This window comes from Rhinopithecus roxellana, chromosome 11 (genome assembly GCF_007565055.1).
Source record: "Rhinopithecus roxellana isolate Shanxi Qingling chromosome 11, ASM756505v1, whole genome shotgun sequence".
Taxonomy (NCBI): Eukaryota; Metazoa; Chordata; class Mammalia; order Primates; family Cercopithecidae; genus Rhinopithecus; species Rhinopithecus roxellana.
In genome coordinates, this window is record NC_044559.1 from 24,688,298 (window position 1) to 24,703,106 (window position 14,809).

General features: G+C 40.5%; 1 pseudogene; it reads left to right on the top strand.

Annotated features, from left to right (window-relative positions):
- Positions 1 to 13,537, top strand: part of LOC115900298 — a 54,614-nt pseudogene extending 41,077 nt beyond the window's left edge.
- Positions 13,538 to 14,809: the final 1,272 nt, after the last annotated feature.

The window sequence follows — 14,809 nt, forward strand, 5'->3', positions numbered from 1 at the left end:
CAGGTGGCCGCCACCACGCCTGTCTAATTTTTGTATTTTTAGTAAAGATGGGGTTAAAAAAAATTCTGAGCAAACTATCACAAGGACAGAAAACCAAACACTGCACGTTCTCATTCATAAGTGGGAACTGAACAAAGAGAACACTTGGACACAGGAAGGGGAACATCACACACCGGGTCCTATTGTGGGGAAGGGGTAGGCAGGAGGGATAGCATTAGGAGATATACCTAATGTAAATGACGAGTTACTGGGTGCAGCACACCAACATGGCACATGTATACATATGTAACAAACCTGCATATTGTGCACATGTACCCTAGAACTTAAAGTATAATTAAAAAAAAAAAAAAAAGAGCTGGGGTTTCACCATATTGGCCAGTCTGGTCTTGAACTCCTTACCTCAGTGATCCTCCCACCTTGACCTCCCGAAGTGCAGGGATTACAGGTGTGATCCACTGCGCCTAGTCACTCCCAGAGCTTTTGACCCCAGCACTACTGCATGAACAAATCAGTGTGTTGTGACAATTCCAGGTTTTTCTTATTCTACAGAAAATGTGAAGCCTCTTATTGAGCCAACCCTGGATGAAGTGTTACCGGTACAGATGCTAACGCAATGCCCCCAACACAGATGCCCTGTTTAAAGATACATAGACAAAATTTACAGTAGATCTTGGCCTTTGCTTGGTTTGAGCAGCTCTTCATAGCTGAAAATATTGCTTCAATTTCATTATTATTTACCAACCTTACTTACAAATGACATGACTGGTGTCAAGTTAGATGCTCCTGCTGCTTTTATCAGTTTATTATTCAGAACCTTTTCAGGATCAAGAGGCTTTTCAGCAATATCTCAATTTGTCTTACCATTTGAGAGTGGATTTCTTTTTTCAATTTCTTACACTAAAAATGGGCCTAGGATTTAACTCAGTATAATTTTTCATACTAGAGATTATTAAGTTTTCACCAAAAGTGTGGCCTTTCCTTTTTTGGGCAATAAGTTCTGCTAGTAAGTAAGTTGAATTCTGAGTCATTTCTCAGAAAGCGACTCTTTTTAGCAAATACTTTACACTGTTTCGAGATTCCAATGGCGATCTCAAATAATCAGCATCTTTACTTCTCAGATGTGAGGTAAAGGGTCTTTTCCATTCTGCTGGAGCCATCGCTGTGGTCACAAGTCGTTTGCCAGGAAAGACACAAAATCTGGCAAAACACAATTGCCCCGTGAAATTCACCGATAAGCAGTTTCCATTGTAAATATGAACATACAAATGTATTATGTGTCCTTTATTGCACTTATGCAATGAAATGACTCAGAAGATTGTAGCTCTTCATCACTTTATCAGCACAATCTGTAGGTCTAGACTTAAATTATCCTCCTCTTTCTCACATCTCATTTTCAGAAATCACCACATGGACTCTCCAACATGATTGGCAATATAAATGCTAATAAATGATAACACAGAGGGCGTAATAAGTACTTAACAGAAATTACAAAAAAAAATGAAAATGTCACAATGAAATTCTCTTCTAACCTATATAAACCTTGCCTTGCAATGCTTACAACAGCAAAACGCCAGAGCAGAAGCTGAGTTGCAACACACACAAAAATTCCTTCCTTAGAATGGAAATGTCCCTGCAATTTACTATTAGGCTGGGTGCAACTTGCTTGCTCCCTTGTATCTGTCGGGAGTGTGAGAAGGTTGGTCAGGGGAGGTGACCTTGGGAGGGAGAGGCTGGTACCTTCAGCCTAGAGTCTTTCCATGGGCCCTATAGCATTCACCGATTATCAACAGCCTTCCCCAATTTGCACAGAAAACTGAGAATGGACTCCTACAAATAAACACAGTCCTGTTCACGGCAACACAACAAGGCTCAAGGATCCCTAACAAGATCCCAACAGGGCTGCTACATCACTAATGTTGTGCGGTACATGAAGTTCAAAAACTGGGGTTTACCCACAATGTGATACCACTTTACTCCTGCAAGAATGCCCATAATCAAAAAATCAAAAAACTGTAGACATTGTCGTGGATGCAGTGATCAGGGAACACTTCTAATTGCTAGTGGGAATGTAAACTACTACAGCCACTACAGAAAACACTGTGGAGATTACTTAAGAAACTAAAAGGAGAACTACCATTTGATCCAGCAATCAACATTACTGGGCATCAACCCAGAGGAAAAGAAGTCGTTATATGAAAAAGATGTTTGCAGATGCATAAGAAAGATACTTGCAGATTTATAGCAGCACAATTCACAATCACAAAATTGTGGAACCAACCCAAATGCCTATTAATCAACAAGTGGATAAAGAAACTGTGATATAAATATACAATGGAATACTTCTCAGTCATAAAAAGGAATGAATTAACAGTATCTGCAGTGACCCAGATGAGATTGGAGACTATTATTCTAAGTGAAGTAACTCAGGAATGGAAAAACAAACATTGTATGTTCTCACTCATATGTGGTAGCTGAACTATGAGGACACAAAGGCATAAGGATGATATAATGGACTTTGGAGACTTGGGGGAAAGGGTGGGAGGGGTTGAGGGATAAAAGACTGCAAATAGGGTGTAGTGTATAATGTTCGAGTGATGGGTGCACCAAAATCTCACAAATCACTGCTAAAGAACGGTAACCAAACACCACCTGTACCCCCAGTAACCTATGGCAAAAAAAATTTTTTTTAATTAGGGTTTACTTTTTCATTCACACTCCCTTGCAGAATCACCAGCGACATCTCACAAGATCCCATTAGAGAAACTCTGTCCTAGAGTGTAGCTTAAATGAGCGTGCACATTTATGTGTGACTATTCACGCTAAAGAGTTCTTAAAGAACAGATGTCAGCCTGCTGATGCTCCACTCTCTCATTGCCCTGTGCATTTGAGTGTTTCAGAAGAAATTCATATGACCACACTGGGGCAAAGACTCGTCTGATGCCATGAAACTTTGAGTAGACACAAAGGAAAGGCAAGAAATTAAACACAGGAGAACTTGGTTCAGTATCTGGGGCCAGCAAGCAATTACGCACTTAGAACCCAGATGCTAGGTCTCAGTGAGGCAGGTTATCTTTACCTCTCCCTATCCCCACCCACCAAGCCCAAAGAAGGTGTATTAGTCTGTTTTCCTGCTGCTGATAAAGACAAACCCAAGGCTGGATAATTTATAAAGAAAATTTGTAAATGAACTGGTTTAATGGACTCACAGTTCCATGCGGCTGGGGATGCCTCACAATCATTGTGGAAGGCAAAAGGCACATCTTACATGGCGACAGGCAAGAGAGAATGAGAGAACCATGTGAAAGGGGAAACCTCTTATAAAATCATCAGCTCCGCTGAGATTTATTCACTACCACAAGAACAACATGGGGGAACTGCCCCATGATTCAATTATCTCCTGCTGGGTCCCTCCCACAGCATGTGGGAATTATGGGAGCTTCAGTACAATATGAGATTTGGGTGGGGACACAGCAAAACCATTTCAGAATAGATAAAGGCTTCTCACACTAAAGGATCCTGGAACAGGCACCACCGAATCCTGGATTCATCTACAGGAGGAACAGGTAAGGGACTAGAGAACAATGATCCCTTACCCTGTTGTGAAATGTTTATATTTTAAATGTCTCCTTTACTTTTTTGCTGAGGATATGGTAAAACCTAGTGAAAGTAATGTTAGACAAGCCCAAGTATTTTTTTTTGTCAGTTTTTTCACCCAGACCAATATTTGGGGTCTGCTCTAGTTCACGGATTAGTCTCATTTTGAATTCATGTTGATAATCTCCAATAAACACTCCTCATGGCCTGGAAACTCTGCGAGGCTTTTCAGGTAAGTCTGCTCTACCAGCTCTTATCAAAGTGACCACTCTCTTGCATGTTACCAAATATGTTGTATATTTGTATCCTGATTTCACACCACCTTTTAGTAGCATTTTGTGCATTTCACTATCTCATCTTTTATTTTTTGCTACAAGAATATGTATTTATTGTAACAACTTTATTGAGTTATATTTACATACCATGCAAATAATTCATTTAAAGTATACAATGTGATGATTTTTAACACAATCTGTCTTAGAATACTTCATCACCCCAGAAAGAAATCTGTACCCACTACTCATCACTCTCTAATCCCCCCAGCCCTCCTTCCAGCCCTAGGCAACCAGTAATCTACTTTCTCTCTCTAAAGATTTATCTATTCTGGGTATTTCATATAAATTTAATTATTTATCATGTGATCTTTTGTGACTGGCTTCTTTCCCATAGTATGTTTGCAAAGTTCATCCATGTTGTAGCATATATCAGTATTCCATTCCTTTTTGTTGCCAAATAATATTTCACTGCATAGATCTACCACACTTTGCTTATCTATTAATCACACGGTGGGCATTTGGATTATTTCCAGTTTTTAGCTGTTATGAATAATGCTGCTGTGGTCATTCATGTACGAGTTGTCCTGTGGACATATATTTCATTTCTTTTGGGTATATGCCTATGAGTAGAAGTGCTGGATCATATGTTAACTCTATGTTTAACCTTTTGAGGAACTGCCAGACTGTTTTTCAAAGTGACTAAACCATTCTTACATTCCCATCAGCAATGAATAAAAGTTATAATTTCTCCGCATTCTCATCAACACTTGTTATATCTGTTTTTTAAAAAAATTACAGCCATCCTAGTGGGTGTGAAGTGGTTGTGGTTTTCACTGGCATTTTTCTGATGACTAATAAGGTTGAACATCCTTTCATGTATGTATAGGTTATTTTTATATCTACGTTGGAAACTGTGTATTTAGATCCTTTGCCCATTTTTTTAAATGGTTGACTTGGTGTTTTTTTTTAAATTAGTGAGTTATGTTATTTATATATTCTAGACACAAGTCCCTTATCAGATATATGATTTGCAAATATATTCTTCAAGTCTTTGTGTTGTTTTTCCACTTTCTTGATGATATCTTTTGAAGCACATGTTTTTCATTTTTGAAGTTCAATTTTTTTTCCCTTTTGTTGTTTGTGCATTTGGCATTGTATTTAATAAACCATTGCCTAATCCAGAGTCCCAAAGATTTACCCATATGTTTTCTTCTAAGATTTTTACAGTTTTAACTCTTACATTTAGGTGTTTAGTCCATTTTGAGTTAATAATTACATACGATGTGAGGAGGGGTCTAACTATTTTCTTTGGCATGTAGCTATCCAGTTGTTCCTGCACCATTTGTTAAAAAAATTCTTTTCTGTTGACTGTTTTGGCAACCTTGCTAAAAATCAATTGACCATAAATGTGAGGGACTATTTCTGTGTTCTCAATTCTATTCTATTGATTTATATGTCTATTTTTATGCAGCACTGCACATCCTCTTCTTGAAACAGTTTTCTCTTGGCTTTCAGACCACAAAACTTTTCTGGGTTTTTTCCAATCTTTCCATCTCCTGTGTAGTTTCACCCACTTGTTCCAGCCGTATCCCTGAGCTCTAAATTTGTCTATCTGACTCCTTCTGCTGCATCTCCATTTAAATGTCTCATTTAAGGCATTTCATACCTTACATGTCCAAAACTAAATTTTTGCGTATCTAATATAGCAAAATATTCTTATTCAAGTCATGAAAATGGCATTTTCATCCAACCAACTTAGCTAGAAACTTGAAAATCACTATTGTCTCCATTTCCTAACATCATCTGTATCAATTGGGATCAAGTCAAAAGACAGAAACCACACTAGTTATTTTAACAAAACAAATTTAATATAAATAATTTCAACCAGATGTTAGAGAATGCAAAAAAACAAAAAGAAAACATAAAGATATCACAAAAGTATTAAATGCAGTGAAAAACTATCTGCCTTAAGTCTGGGGGAACACAGAGATAAGGTTGGAATTATTAAGAGCTTGGGATTATGAGACGCCTGGAGGAAATATTCCATAAAGTAGGACTTAGACCTCTAAGGAGGGCTCTCCAGCTAGCTGTTGCTCCTGTCTCAGGATGGGTTTGGGATGGGAATGAAGCTGAACCTGGGAGTATTAGGAAAAGTGCAAACAGAAATCTACTGTCACAGCCGAGATGTATTAGTAGCATCTTTGCTAGAACATTGCCAACAGGAACTGGAAGCAAAAAGGAAGGAGCAGGTCTCTTCCCATGATGCCTCCAGCCTTTCAGTATCCCTTTAGTGTCTTCCTTCAGCAGAGCTTAGCATGTTGGGAGTTGATAACGCAGAAATTTTGTTTTGTAGAGTCTCCATCTCAGCATCCGGAAGAAATGAATGTGGAAGGACAGCTTTGAAGCTGAGAAACAAGAGCTTAGTAACCAACTCAGTCCATCCTTTTGATTACTCAGCACCCATACTTCCTGTTGTTTCTGCCTATATTCTCTGGACCCTACCTGCCTCTCTAGCCTCAATCCCTGACTCACAGTGTGTTGACCATGTTAATATTCTTTCAGGTCCCCAAATCCCCAAAATGATTTCTGGCCTTAGAAGTATCACATTTCACCTGGACCACTCTCTACCCTACACCCATACCAGTTATTTGCCTGACTGGCTCCTTCTCATCTTCAAGTCTCAGTTAAACTATCTCTTTCACAGAGCAGGCATCCTTAACCATGCAATTAAAGAAGCAACTGACTCTTGCATACAACAATTTTTCTTTTCCATCATTTATATATTTATTGTATGTTTATTCATGTGAAAATTTTTATGTCTATCTCCATCAATAGAATATGAGCCCCATACTTACTTCGCTTACTTTGTTTATCATTTCATATATATATATATAAAACATCCATCATGGCCCCTGATATTTCGTAATGTTGAATAAATACATGTTGAATGGATGCTACTGAACCAACCCACTGTGTTGTCAGGGGTACCATATTCATCTGCAAAAGAGATCCTTTTAGTGTTGGGCAAGTGTTAAGTCAAGAAGTGGGGGTGAACATTTAAAAAACCTAGTGGAGAGAATATTTTTCTTGCCCTAATGGTAACCATGGTGCGCCCAGACCAGAGATGCATTAAAAAAAATTTTAGTTAAAAAAATAAAAAATAAAAAACATTTCAGGAAACAGGATCATAGTCATCTGGAAAATAAAAACAGAAAATGGGTATTTGGAAGAACTGGAAAATAGGTAAAAGTAATTCAGATTATGAACACTTTGAAGGCTAAGCACAGGATCACAGCTATTTTATTTCCCCTGAAAACTCAGCAAAAAGGATGAGCTTCTGTTGCAGTAGCAGTGGTCTAGTTTTACCAGCAGGAAGAAATCCCAGTAAAAGTTATGCGTCATTTGAATAGATCAACAACAGGCAGGTAACACATGTATTCAGTAGAAGAAAGGAGATGTTTGAGACTTGAAAGTGGAGGAGAGGAATAAGGAAACAACGTCTTTCAAATTGACTTAGAATTTCCTCTTTTCTGTGTTCATGTTTTTCACTAGTTGTTCCCAAGTGTCCTCAAATAAGTCATTTTTCACTGCAAGGATAAGTCTCTGTCAATACCTTTCACCAGATTACATGGAAGATTCCTAATTTATAGTAGGGGCCAGCATCATGGGCATGTGACCCATGTAGTCACAAAGAGCCCTGTGTCCAGAAGGGCAACACACTTGATATGAAGTTCTGCTGTTGCCATCGTGAAATTCATAGATTTCTGATTAAGCGATCCTGCATGTTTATTTTGGACTAGACTCTGCAAATGGTGTAGCTAGTCTTACTCATAGTCTAAGTTCTGAGCCATATTATGCTGAAAGAATTTCCACATATAAGCCCTTCCCAACCCTGGGCTTCATTTGATAATCTTATTTTATTAATATGAGTTTAGAAGGTACTATGTCCCATCACCCTTCCCAGTCCCTGAGATTCCCTGTCCTGCCCTTGATGACATGCACCATTTCTGCTATGTAATAAGCATGGGTGGGAATTCACTATAATTTGATTTTCCAAAATAAAGATCACAAACTAATAAATCTGCTAAAGATGATCTTGCACATAACTGAACGACTTTTGTGCAAGGGGAGATTTAAAAATATATTTCCTGAGTGTAAACTGCCTCCCTTCTTTCTCTGCTACCTCAGATCCCTGACCTCACACCAACTAGAAATACAGTGGAAATTATCAGTACAGCATTATTGAATATAGTTTTCCACTAAAAGATCTGTATTGTTAAAGCAAGACTTTATATATGAAGCATTTTGTAGTTCTGTGAGTGCTTTCACATACTTAGCATCATTTGACCATCACAACAACTGTGAGGTCTTATAAATTCCGTGTAGCAACAGCGGCAAGGGCAAATACAAGGAGATGGCAACTTAGGGTCAAGTCTAGCCTAGACCACTTCCTTGGTCATAAAATGAAGATGAAATGTGATCATATGTGTAAAACTCCTAGTACAGTGCCCAGTGTGGAATACATACGAATTTTTGCTGTTGTGTGCATGCTACCCTGGAGAAATTGAGGACAAACGTGGTCCTGATTAGAATCCTATCCACTCACCACCATCTGTCTCCAGCAGTTCCCACAAGCATCCTGCTTTCTCATGGCCTCTTGACTTTCCACCTGCTGCTCTGTCCAAAATTGCTGCTGTCCATTTTCCACCTGGTTAACTCCCACTTATTCTTAAAGACTTATCTCGTGTGGCCCTTTTTCTAAGGCTTTCCCCTATCAGCTCTTCTCCAGGCTGTGTTAAGTGATCCTTCCTGGGGCTCCCATCTCCCTCTCCTTGCTATGGCTGCACCATGTTGTGCTGTAGCTGCCTGCTCCCAAGTTTGTCTTCTCTGTTGCCAATACTTACCTTTAGGTCAGGTAATCTCTGTTTTGCAGTTCTTGAGTAGATGTTCAATCAATATTCTTTCCTTAAATGAATGAATACATAAATGAATAAAAGAAGGTAAGAAGGAATCAATTAATTTGCTTTTTGTATGTGCCCCTTATAACAGAACTGAGATGCCAGCAGCTTTTCCACTATCCTGGAGATAAGCCAGCACTCTGTTTTAAAGCTGAAAGCAACAGGGCATGATTTCCCTCAAGGAAAGCATTCCTTGAGCTTCCAAGGATCTAGCCTCTGGCCACAGATTTAGAAATGGTAGACAGCTGAATCTGAGTTGGGGGAAGAGCATCACTTGATTGCAAAGATCATTTTTCTTGGCACTAGTCAAAGAAGAGGACAGAGACATCTGCATGTCCCAATGACATCACTTGGCCCTGCCTTGCACAATAGAGGAAAAAAGCTGTCAGGGCAAATTTCCAGTTTATCTAGACACAGCTGGGCCAAGGCCAAGATTTTCCACCCCTCTTCCTACCCCTACTGCTCCCAACACTGAAAATGGCCTTTGGAGCATAAAACTGCTGGGAAAGAGCCAAGCTCTTCATCATGAGTTCAAGGTGGTGTCATTGTATACCCCTCGTCCTTCTGTGCTTCCACTCGCCACCCCCAACTTCCACCCAAGAAGCCACTCCCTGAATTTGAAGGTTAGCATTGCTACACATGTTTTATACTTAAACTATATATGCATATATCCTTAAAACTGTAGAACCTTGTTTAACACTTCTTAAACTTTATATATGTTTTATCATGTTGTACACATTCACCTTAACTTACGAATGTCTTCTCAATATTACATTGTGAAATTTACCCACATGAATATTTGTAGCTCTGCTTCATTCATTCCCTTGGGTAACTATCAGGTTGCCAGGGAGGGTGTCAAATGTGACAGAAGCTAGTTGGAGATGTGCTCCGTGTGGTATGTGAGGCTGGTAGGAGGGCGTGAAGGGGCACATCACTCTCAGCTCTTAGCCTGCTCTCATCTGGGGGTAAACGTGTATCTGGGGAGGATCTGTGGTCTGCTTCAACACATGGAGACTGGGCTGATCTCATTTCCTGAGCTTTGTTCCCCTCTTGAGTGATTCTACAATCAGACAGTATATTGTAACCAAAACAACGTTGGTCTGGAAGTCAGAAACCTAGATTCTTGTCCCAGTTCTGAAATAAGAACCCATGTGACCTCGGGTAAGTTATTTCACCTTAGCAAGCCTCAGTTTCCATGTGGAGTATAACTCGGTTTTCAGAAGCCTTACAAGTCACAGAGGACCCATGAGGTACAATTCTAGGGTGGCCTGCAGTGAAGTTGTCAAATTTTGTACAGAAGGACCCTGCGATGGTCTCTGCACCCCCACTTCCCACCTAAAGATAAATACGCAGATTATCTAACTTTGCTAAGCCTCCCTTACCTCCTCCTCACAAATTGAGAAAATAGTGATGAAGTTATAAAATGCATGTAGGCAGGGCGTGGTGGCTCACGCCTGTAATCCCAGCACTTTGGAATGCCAAAGCGGGCGGATCACGAGGTCAGGAGATCGAGACCATCCTGGCTAACATGGTGAAACTCTGTCTCTACCAAAAGTACAAAAAGTTAGCCGGGGGTGGCAGGCACCTGTAGTCCCAACTACTCGGGAGGCTGAGGCAGGAGAATAGCGTGAACCCCGGGAGGCGGAGCTTGCAGTGAGCCTAGATCGCACCACTGTACTCCAGTCTGGGCAACAGAGCAAGACTCCATCTCAAAAAAAAAGTAAATAAATAAGTAAAATGCATGTAAAGTGCTGAGTACAAGGCTGGCACATAAAAAGTGATAAATGTTAGTTAATAGTATTAGCATTTTTCTGAAGATAATATTTTCCCATTTTTTGCATAATCTCTGTCCTCCTAAAAATATGCATCCCCCGTACCTATTCCTATTAAGTCTTTGGAGGGTATTTTGTCATCTCCTGTAACTGCCACTGATTATGCCTCTAAACCCAACCATGTCACCACAAGGACACAGAGGCCACAGCACTGGTGCTATGCTGCCTTTGACCACCGTAGCCAGCCTCCAAGTCTGGAGCACCAATGCTCCTTTTATATTTTTCCCAAAATCCCAGACTTTTTTGCATTTCCCAAAAGTAAAAAAATCAAAGCAAAGCAGAAAACCTCTCAAAGTCATTATTGCCTTATTTTGGTTGCTGATTTTGATCATTGTTGTTTATTTTCAATCCCTTTTCTTCTTAGCACTCACGGAATATAGGCTGGGAAACAAGTCTCACAGAACTTTGCCTCTCTCTCCCAACAGCCAAGGGTAGTTTTGTCTCTTGAGCATATTTCTGAGATCTAGGTCATATCTATGTACCTTATGCTCATCTCTGCAGATAGGCTGTTGCCCAGGAAACTTTTTGATCCCTCAAAAATTCCTGGTCGCCATGCTTGCTTTGGTTCCATCTCTAGCTCTGCCACTCCAGGACTCCAGGAGCCCTTCTGAGCTACAGTATTCCCACCTCAGCCCCTCAGTGCAGAGGCCCACCCCTCAGCACTCTATGAAGACCCTCCCCTTCCTCTTGTTGGCAGATTTCTCAACCTCTTAATGAAAGAGTAACCATCGGGCCTCTCTCAGGGGACATCATTAGAGGGTGTCATAGAAAAAAATAATTGTCCCCCAAAGATGTTATTATAATTCCAGAACCTGTGCATATGTATTTTGTATTTCAAAAGGGTCTTTGCAGGTGTGATTAAGTTAAGGCACTGGAGATGGGGTGATTATCCTGGACGACTGGGTTAGGTCCAATGTACAAGAAGGAAATGGGCATCGGAGTTAGAGAAGAAGATGTGGTGGGATGAGCAGAGATGGGAGAGAGAGAAAGAAAGAGACTTGAAGATGCTACGCTGCTGGCTTTGAAGGTGGGGAGGGCAACATGAATCAAAGAAAGCAGGAAGAGGCAAAAATAGATACCCACAACCCAAGGTACCCAGGAGGAACACAGCCCAGACCACACCTTGATTTTAGGACTTCTGACCTCCAGAACTGGCGCATAGTAAATGTGTGTTGCCTTAAGACAATATGTTTGTGACTTTGTTACAGCAGCAATTGGGACCTAATACAGGTGAGTGAACAATTTCCTTATGAAGGATCCACCCCAGTCCTCCCAGCTCCTGAAGTCATTTAGACCCCTCTTTTGCCTTAACATGAGGCACTCTGAAGTCTCAGAGTCCTTGAGTCTGAACAGCGACTTCCTGAGGGCAAGCTTCAGCCAGCCCTCCCAGCAAATGTTTAGAATCACTCTCTGTTATTTGAGCTGGTACACTGAATCCAGAATCTCTGGTAAGTGCCCTTAATTTGAGAAATTCAGCCTCGTCTAAAATTGCGTTCCCTTCTTCCTAGTTTAGACCTTAAAAATTCATTCTCACCCATGCTTCTCTGGCTTCTGCTGGTATTCATTGGCAACATCTCGAAATTCATTGAGTCTGTAAGCGTTCTCCTCCCAGGTAAGACTGTATTTACCCCCTGAGCCTTGCTGGGATATGGCTCTGGAGTTAAAAGGGAGAGAGAAATCAAGAGTCTGGAGGCAACGAGAGAATGGTCGTGTGTGAGAAGTGTGGTCCCTGTTAGAAATCACCCAGCTGAGATGTTTGCACTAAGCCTCATGGGAGCAGGGCTTGCTTCTGCAGGTGACAAAGCCTCTTTGGGGTTTGAATCTGCCCAAACATTCTCTTTCTAATCCTCTCTTTCCCAGAATTGTCCTGTTTTCACACACACACACACACACACACACACACACACACACAACGAATGGGAAAGCTGGAAAGGCAGAACCTGGGCTGTAATTCAGCGGCCCACGAGGACAGACCATGCCTGATTGACAGCTGTGTCAGCCCCATGCCTACAAGACATGAGTACACTCAGGAAAGTGCTGTGGTCCTCTGCCTGTTTCTTTCAAAGAAAATCTCAACCGTGAGCTCATCAAATTATTTTAAATTAAGCTTTCTGGCACAGTTAAAAACAGGTAACCCATATTGTGAAGGTAGAATATCCTTGTTGCTTTCACACTTAATCTGATAAGATCAACAATCCAGATAGCCCATTTTCCTGAAAATAGTCATACCAATTAGAGTAAAAATTTACTGGCAAAGAACAGACTCCATTCTGGCTAGTTTACGTAAGAAGAGATTCTTATCACAGGCTAGTAAACACCTTCCAGAATCATTGGGAAAGCTGCAAAATAAAACTCTGCGCTGTGCTTTTAGGAATAACATTCAAACGACACTGCAGTCTCTGGCAGGCAAGAGAGTGGTTGCTTTTGCCGCAATCGGGCACAGGGAATATGTACCTTGAGGGATGGAAACTGCCTCTGCACACAAGGGTCCCCGTGCCAAGCTGGCTCACTGGGATCCATTTCAATGGAAAGGAGGTTTGTTGTCCACCTCAAATTTAAGTCCTGAGCAAATGTTTCTGCTCGCAGAGCCTAAATCACATCCCAAACTCTCACTGCAAGGGAATCTAGGAGATGTCATTTTTAATATTCCAGCCTCTACGCCAAGAAGGCAGTTGAAACCAGTCTGCAGTGTCTGCCCACTCCCTTGGGGACTCCTCCAAGAGGTACCACCAAGGGTCTATCTGGAAAATCATGCAGCGAGGGTAATCCAAGCCCAACAGCTGCATTCGTGAGCTCGGGACATGCCAGAGGCTTCTTGGCAGATGAGCTGGGAGTCAGAGCCCTGAGAAGAATGCAGGACCAGTTGTTTGGCAAGTGAGGGAGGCAATTCAAACTCAGCTCAGATGTTATGCGGATCAGGAATTTGAACTCCAAATTGTGCTCCATTGTTACCTTTTTGTGTGTTGGATTTTTCTTCATAGTTACTTTTATCTTATTGTTTAAAGTTCTCCAATTTTATTTCAGAAATGGGGAAAAAAGACTTCTACACCATAGTCAAGGTCTTTAATGGGAGAACTCACTAGTGAGAGAGGAATGGTTCCCACCAGAGGGGAATTCATCTGACAAGTTTCTTAATTTACAAATTCTTAGCTTATGTTGAATTTGGCAAATGAGAGCCGTATACGCATTATTTTTTATTTTGGAATTTGGATCTATACAATTAACTAAGTGAAAGCTAGTATGCTATATGAATGCAAATTAATTGCTCCTCATTTAAATAACAACAATTAAGACATTGTTAGCTGTACTGGTTTGCATACGCAAATTGTTTGTCTTTGCTATTCGAGAAACTCACTGATCACAGCTGCGTGAAAAATGTCTGGTTATGAAACTTCAATCCATCTTCACATGATAATGCTTAGTTACGCAAAATTAATTAACACTTGCAGATCAAGGGATTTTACTCTTATTTTTGTCTACCTTTAACTCCTAGAATTGTATACAATTACTTCCTGAGAAAACTTGTGCAGAATAATCACTTAACATGAAATAAAGTAATAAAACATTGAAACGCTGATGCGTATATGTGAATGAATCTGGGAATGGGTGAGTTTCGGACAAATTGAGCATATGGAGCCTTGTGCTTGATACAAAAGTAACCATCTCCAAGAAGCCCCAAGTGCTCGTGTTTGCACAGATTCTCTAGTGACTAAGACTGATCTTGTTTTCTCTACACCTTTTTGTCTTTTTCCACTTTCCCATAAGCATTTTTAAACTACATACTATTTTTCTACACTGAAATACTCAAATCACCTCTAAATCTCAAAACCAAGCAGAGAAAGGCCATTATTTGATCATAGCAGTTATGGGGTGCAGAAGCAGTCTTCACATTTCCTACACGCCATGCAGCCAGAAATCATTTCCTCCCTCTGTAAACCCACCAGATTTCTTTTTCAACTCACAGGAAGAAACAGTGTTTTCATCTCACTTATTTGGAGGTATATTGGAGGTCTGTATATCATAAAAGAGAAGCCGTCTCTAAGCCCCCAAACCCAAACCAAGGTTAAAAAACACCCCCTTTTTCCTAATTATTTGGCCTGGAAGCCAAATAATGCTTTTAAAGTAAACCTGGGCATTTTTAAAAACCGAT